Genomic DNA, 7293 nt, shown 5'->3' with positions numbered 1-7293 from the left:
AGCAGCATCCTCAGAGCATGGCCAGACCAGCTGGCTGGTGTGTTTACGGACATATTCAATCTCTCCCTATCCCAGTCTGCTGTCCCCACATGCTTCACGATGGCCACCATTGTTCCTGTACCCAAGAATGCAAAGGTAACTGAACGAAATGACTATCGCCCAGTAGCACTCACTTCTGTCATGATGAAGTGCTTTGAGAAACTAGTCAAGGATCATATCACCTACACCTTACTTGTCACCCTAGACCCACTTCAATTTGCTTACTGCCCCAATAGGTCCACAAACTATGCAATCGCCATCACACTGCACACTGCCCTATCCCATCTGGACAAGAGGAATACCTATGTAAGAATGTTGTTCATTGACTATAGCTCAGCATTCAACACCATAGTACCTTCCAAGCTCATCATTAAGCTTGAGGCCCTGGGTCTCACCCCCGCCCTGTGCAACTGGGTCCTGGACTTCCTGACGGCCCGCCTCCAGAAGGTGAAGGTAGGAAACAACATCTCCACTTCGCTGATCCTCAACACTGGGGCCCCACAAGGGTGTGTGCTCAGCCCCCTCCTGTACTCCCTGTTCACCCATGACTGCATAGCCATGCACGCTTCCAACTCAATCATCAAGTTTGCAGACGACACAACAGTAGTAGGCTTGATTACCAACAACGATGAGACAGCCTACAGGGAGGTGAGGGCTCTCGGAGTGTGGTGTCAGGAAAATAACCTCTCACTCAACGTCAACAAAACAAAGGAGATGATCGTGGACTTCAGGAAACAGCAGAGGGAGTACCCCCCTATCCACATAGACGGGACAGCAGTGGAGAAGGTGGAAAGTTCCTCGGCATATCACTAACAAACTGAAATGGTCCACCCACACAGACAGTGTGGTGAAGAAGACGCAACAGAGCCTGAAGAAATTTGGCTTGGCACCTAAAACCCTCACAAACTTTTACAGATGCACAATTGAGAGCATCCTGTCGGGCTGTATCACCGCCTGGTACGGCAACTGCACCGCCCACAAACGCAGGGCTCTCCAGAGGGTGGTGCGGTCTGCACAACGCGTCACCGGGGGCGAACTACCTGCCCTCCAGGATACCTACAGCACCCAATGTCACAGGAAGGACAAAACGATAATCAAGGACAACTCCCACCCGAGCCACTGCCTGTTCACCCCGCTATCATCAAGAAGGCGACGTCAGTACAGGTGCATCAAAGCTGGGACCGAGAGACTGAAAAACAGCTTCTATCTCAAGGCCATCAGACTGTTAAACAGCCATCACTAGCACAGAGAGGCTGCTGCTACATACAGACTTGAAAATCACTGTCCACTTTAATAAGTGGAACACTAGTCACTTTAATAATGTTTACATATCTTGCATTACCCATCTCATCTTTTTTTATATATTTTTTTGTAATTTAGCAGACACTCTTATCCAGAGCGACTTACAGTTAGTGAGTGCATACATTCTTTTTTTTATTTTCATACTGGCCCCCCGTGGGAATCAAACCCACAACCCTGGCGTTGCAAACACCATGCTCTACCAACTCTACATCCCTGCTGGCCATTCCCTCCCCTACCCTGGACGACGCTGGGCCAATTGTGCGCCGCCCCATGGGTCTCCCGGTCGCGGCCGGCTACGACAGAGCCTGGATCTGAACCAGGATCTCTAGTGGCACTAGACCACTGCGCCACTCGGGAGACTCATATGCATATACTGTATTCTATACTATCTATTGCATCTTAGCCTATGCCGCTCTGACAATGACATTACTCATCCATATATTTATATATTCTTATTCCATTCCTTTACTTAGATTTGTGTGTATTAGGTATTTGTTGTGGAACTGTTAGATATTACTTGCCAGATATTGCTGCACTGTCGGAACTAGAAGCACAAGCATTTCGCTACACTCGCAATAACATCTGCTAACCATGTGTATGTGACCAATACATTTGATTTGATTTGATTCAGCTGATCAACTGCCTGTTATGAAAACAGAAAAGCATAATTAGCACAATAACATGAGTTTAATATTAGTTAAAATTTGAACACTATATTTGAATACTAGCAAATACAACAAAGAAAACATTTATTGTAGCTACTGCTAGCCTAGCTTTTTAACGTTAACGTTAGCCCTATAATTTTTGTTAGCAAAAACAAACTTGCTTGCAAGCTATCTAGCTAGCTAACTAGTCAAAACGTCTAGCTAACCTGCAATTTATGTAAAGATTCCCAGTTTATTACAGTTAAATATGTGTGTAGCTAGCTAGTTAGTAACTTTGAATGTTAAAATGTGTTTTTTCTGTTGGTTGTTACACAGCAATATAGCTAGCTAGCTATGTTCTACAGCAGGCTAGCGTAGCTAACTTAGCTAGCTAGCCAGCTAACTCTGGTAGCTATGGGAGCAGTGCCTGTGTTCTCTAGATAGACATGAATAATATACCTGGACATAGAAAGGGTACTACAACACTCCATGTCCTAATTTTACGTGTCTCCTTGTAACAAAAGTGTTCATAGCAACAGGTTTTTCAAAATGCCCCAGCTTTTTTTTTCTCAGGCAGATGGACGCCTATTTAGTGTGTTACTGCCACCACTGGTTCTTCTTCTTCATCTTTTTCGATGGGGTTTAACGGCGGTTGGCATCTAATGTTAATGGTGCATTACCGCTACCAGCTGGACGGGGTAATGAATAATAAAAAATAAAAACGGGGGAAACGACATCATACAAAATAAAACACAGAAACTAAGAAATCCCATAACACTTCTTCAATCACAGTCCACTCCAAAATACATCCCTACACAGGCTCAGGGGCCTGTGATGGGGGTACATTCACCGACAGGATTTCTTGCACCACCTCGGCTGTGAAATCACGAAGACCCAAAAAACGTTCAGCGGCATTCACAATTTAAAATTGTCTTTGACTTTTTCTCCGCTTGTGCTGTACAGTTTATGACCATTGCAATAAATACAGTCCCACCTTTTTAACATGTAGCATTTCACTATCCCTCGGTTGATGAGCAACCTTCCCTGGTCGTGGTGGCTCTACTACCATTGCTTCTTACACGCCACTCGTTCAAATTTCTAACCGCCTCCAGATAGGAGACACGCTGGACACTCCTTACCCTTGCCACCTCATTCTCCTTCACCCTAACAGGGCACTCCAAGAATTCAGGCGCATGTTCACCTCCCCAGTTGCAGCATTTCCCTTGATCTGGCATACGATATTCTTCCCTTCTGCACACACTTGACACGTGCCCTGCTACGAAAATCCATACAGGAAACATTCCACTCCGATATCTTTTTGAGTCTTAGAACACGCTTCTTCTGCTCCGCAGACACACAAAAAATCAAAATAAGACCACTTCTTGTGACTCTCACCGACTCCACACTTTCCTCCAACACATTCCAGATTTTCCTGGAGACGTTAAACGGATTTCCCAAGTAGCATTGATCCAAAACCCTCACTCCGACTAAAAATGAGTCTATTGGTTTCCTATTTTCCACCACAGCTTTACTTCTCTTGTTTCCCTTTTTCTTCGCCATGGTAACCCACTCATTCTCACTTTATGTACTATTATCTTCACTCGACTCACTAGCAGTTTCAAACAAAACCTCAGTTTCCGTCATCTTCCATCCTACCCCGCTCCTGAGGCGGGGGTCAGTCAATCTTCTACCTCTGCCTAGTCACCACCACTGGTTGGAGTGCACACTGCACTCTTAACCCAAACAAAAGATTGTGACCAAAACTAACCACAGATGGTAATGACCTAACATAAAACATCAGAGCCATATATTAAGAAAACTCTCTATCCATATTTGACCAAACCTGATAGTAATTAGTCAATCTTCGGGATTTTGGCAATCAGGCCCTTTATCTACTTCCCCGGAGTCAGAAGAACTCGTAGATACCATTTTTATGTCACTGTGTCCAGTAGAAAGGAAGTTAGAGGTAGTTTCGTGAGCCAATGCTAACTAGCATTAGCGCAATGACTGGAAGTCTATGGGTACTACTAGCATGCATTCACTTGCTAGACTGTACACTGGGTATACCAAACATTAGGACACCTTAATATTGAGTTGCAATCCCCCCTCCCCCCCTTTGGGTGGTGGACCATTCTTGATACACACAGAAAACTGTTGAGTGTGAAAAACCCAGCGATTGTATTTTGACATTTGCAAAAGGCACATTGACAACCGCAACCAACCATAGAAATATGGGCCCCGTGTAGCTCAGTTGGTAGAGCATGGCACTTGCAACGCCAGGGTTGTGGGTTCGATTCCCACGGGGGGCCAGTATGAAAAAAACAAAAATACTTGTATGCACTCACTAACTGTAAGTCGCTCTGGATAAGATCTCGCGATACATGGCCCCATCCATCCTCCCCTCAATACGGTGCAGTCGTCCTGTCCCCTTTGCAGAAAAGCATCCCCAAAGAATGATGTTTCCACCTCCATGCTTCACGGTTGGGATGGTGTTCTTGGAGTTGTACTCATCCTTCTTCTTCCTCCAAACACGGCGAGTGGAGTTTAGACCAAAAAGCTCTATTTTTGTCTCATCAGACCACATGACCTTCTCCCCTTCCTCCTCTGGATCATCCAGATGGTCATTGGCAAACTTCAGACGGGCCTGGACATGCGCTGGCTTGAGCAGGGGGACCTTGCGTGTGCTGCAGGATTTTAATTCATGACGGCGTAGTGTGTTACTAATGGTTTTCTTTGAGACTGTGGTCCCAGCTCTCTTCAGGTCATTGACCAGGTCCTGCCATGTAGTTCTGGGCTGATCCCTCACCTTCCTCATGATCATTGATGCCCCACGAGGTGAGATCTTGCATGGAGCCCCAGACCGAGGGTGATTGACCATCATCTTGAACTTCTTCTATTTTCTAATAATTGCGCCAACAGTTGTTGCCTTCTCACCAAGCTGCTTGCCTATTGTCCTGTAGCCCATCCCAGCCTTGTGCAGGTCTACAATTTTATCCCTGATGTCCTTACACAGCTCTCTGGTCTTGGCCATTCTGGAGAGGTTGGAGTCTGTTTGATTGAGTGTGTGGACAGGTGTCTTTTATTCAGGTAACGAGTTCAAACAGGTGCAGTTAATACAGGTAATGAGTGGAGAACAGGAGGGCTTCTTAAAGAAAAACTAACAGGTCTGTGAGAGCCGGAATTCTTACTGGTTGGTAGGTGATCAAATACATATGTCATGCAATAAAATGCTAATTAATTACTTAAAAATCATACAATGTGCTTGCTTTGTAAGTAGGAAAACCTGCAAAATCGGCAGTGTATCAAATACTTGTTCTTCCCACTGTAGCAAATAGTATTTGGCATGTAAAACCATCAAATTGTACCATAAGAGGCTATATGACATTATATAGAACTCACTGTACTAGCAGTGTCAATTCCCATAAAGCTACAAATGACTGGAGGCCTGTGCTAAACAATGCTACAACCATTACATTTTAAACCATCAACATGTGAGCTAACAATAGCTGAAACCCTAGAGCTTAGCAAAGCTAAATTCAGTTAGCATAAAGCTAGTGAACTGTTAAATGCTTTTTTCTTACAAATATAAACACTTTCAACACATTTTAACATCACGTCACATATTTACATATATTACCTGAAGTAAACTGAGCCTTTCTTCATAGAAAATAAAGCAAATAAGAGCAATGAAAAAAAAACAATGTTGAAAAAAGTTTGGATGCCATCTTATTCCCTTTTCTTACATATAAACCATTAGCAACCTAGCAAACCTCCATTACTTATAATGGGGGAAAACACCAACACATTTTTCGCTCGTTTAAAACTCCCTTCAATTGCCTTCAAACATCATCCAACTCATGGACTATGTAGTTAACCATGTTATCTCAACATTTCATGAGTCATTTTGCACTTTTGCGCATTACATACCTGAATTAACAGAGTGGAATGATGAGATGGAGAAAAGTTAGTAGCGTTTAGTATTAGGCATTCTCCAAGATTGAAGAAGCAACAAGACCTCACTATCCCAGCAGTAGCAGCTCCCCCTAGTGGCAGTAATCATATATATTACATTCAATGCAAATACCTTGGAGGCCTAGAAAATGATACAAGGGATGGCTCCATAAAATAATAAACTAAACAAAACATTAAAAATGTGACCATACATATTTGTGTGCGTCACATGAGCACTTCTGGTGTGGAGGGAGAGTAAATAGCCTTCAAACGTTTTATTAAGCTCGAATTCCATCTCAGTGCATTCTTTATCCAGATAGCTTGCAAATGTTTTTCTATCTGGTGGCCCTTCGTTGCCTGTCATCTGTATTTTGCTAAGTCTGTCTGAAAGAGGGGGATTCTACTGTGGATAAGGGCAACATTTCCTCGACTACATACCCCATACCCAGCTACAAGCTTGTTCAGCTCTCCCTGGATGTGACGACCACACAGTAAAAACCGCACATTTGTTATTGTCGTTTCTCTATGTTGAGTCGATGCAGCATAGTTTTTGTTGTAACAGTCATTGGTGTCATCTACCGTTATAATAACTCATATCCTTATCTACAAACAGTCAAAGTTCTAGGTAATGTCTTCGGTTTACTTCAGTGTGTCCGCAGTTACCGGCCCAATGTCTGCAGCATGGAAGCCAACTGTGTTCTGGTAAAGGAGATCCGACCAGAATTCCGTTGTTTAAAGCAGGGTTTCCCAAATTCGGTCTTGGGGCCTGCCATGGGTGCACGTTTTGGTTTTTACCCTAGCACTACATAGCTGATTCAAATAACCAACTCATCATCAAGCTTTTATTATTTGAATCAGCTGTGTAGTGCTACGGCAAAAAACAAAATGTGCACCCAGAGGGGACTGAGTTTGGGAAACCCTGGTTTAAAGTATCATTCCGAAGGGGCGTTGGAAAGTGCCACCCCTCTGTTCACTGCGAGGGGACACATTTTTCCTTCACGTTTTGAAATAGCAAAGTATCCTTCAGACATTGATACTGTGTACTGTTAAAATCTGATCAGTACCCTGAAACTTTATATAATGTGTATTGAAAATGAATGTTTTGCAAAACTCTACTTCTTCCTGAGAATTGAACAGGCCACTCCCAATATATTCTCAATGTGAAGCTCCCTCTTGTCAGTTTTGATTTATGATTTGATTTATGAGTTGATTTACTGTATGTTACGTTCTGTTCTGCAGTTTTTTACTTCAGTATTTTTTAAAATCTCCTGCTGTCCTAATTTTTTGCAAATTGGAGGAATAAAGCCCTAATATTTGCATCCTATCTCAGTGTCTCTTGTTGCCTACTTGGTCAACC

Source organism: Coregonus clupeaformis, chromosome 35, assembly GCF_020615455.1.
Source record: "Coregonus clupeaformis isolate EN_2021a chromosome 35, ASM2061545v1, whole genome shotgun sequence".
NCBI classification, from domain to species: Eukaryota; Metazoa; Chordata; class Actinopteri; order Salmoniformes; family Salmonidae; genus Coregonus; species Coregonus clupeaformis.
Note: the sequence above shows the minus strand (reverse complement) of the source record.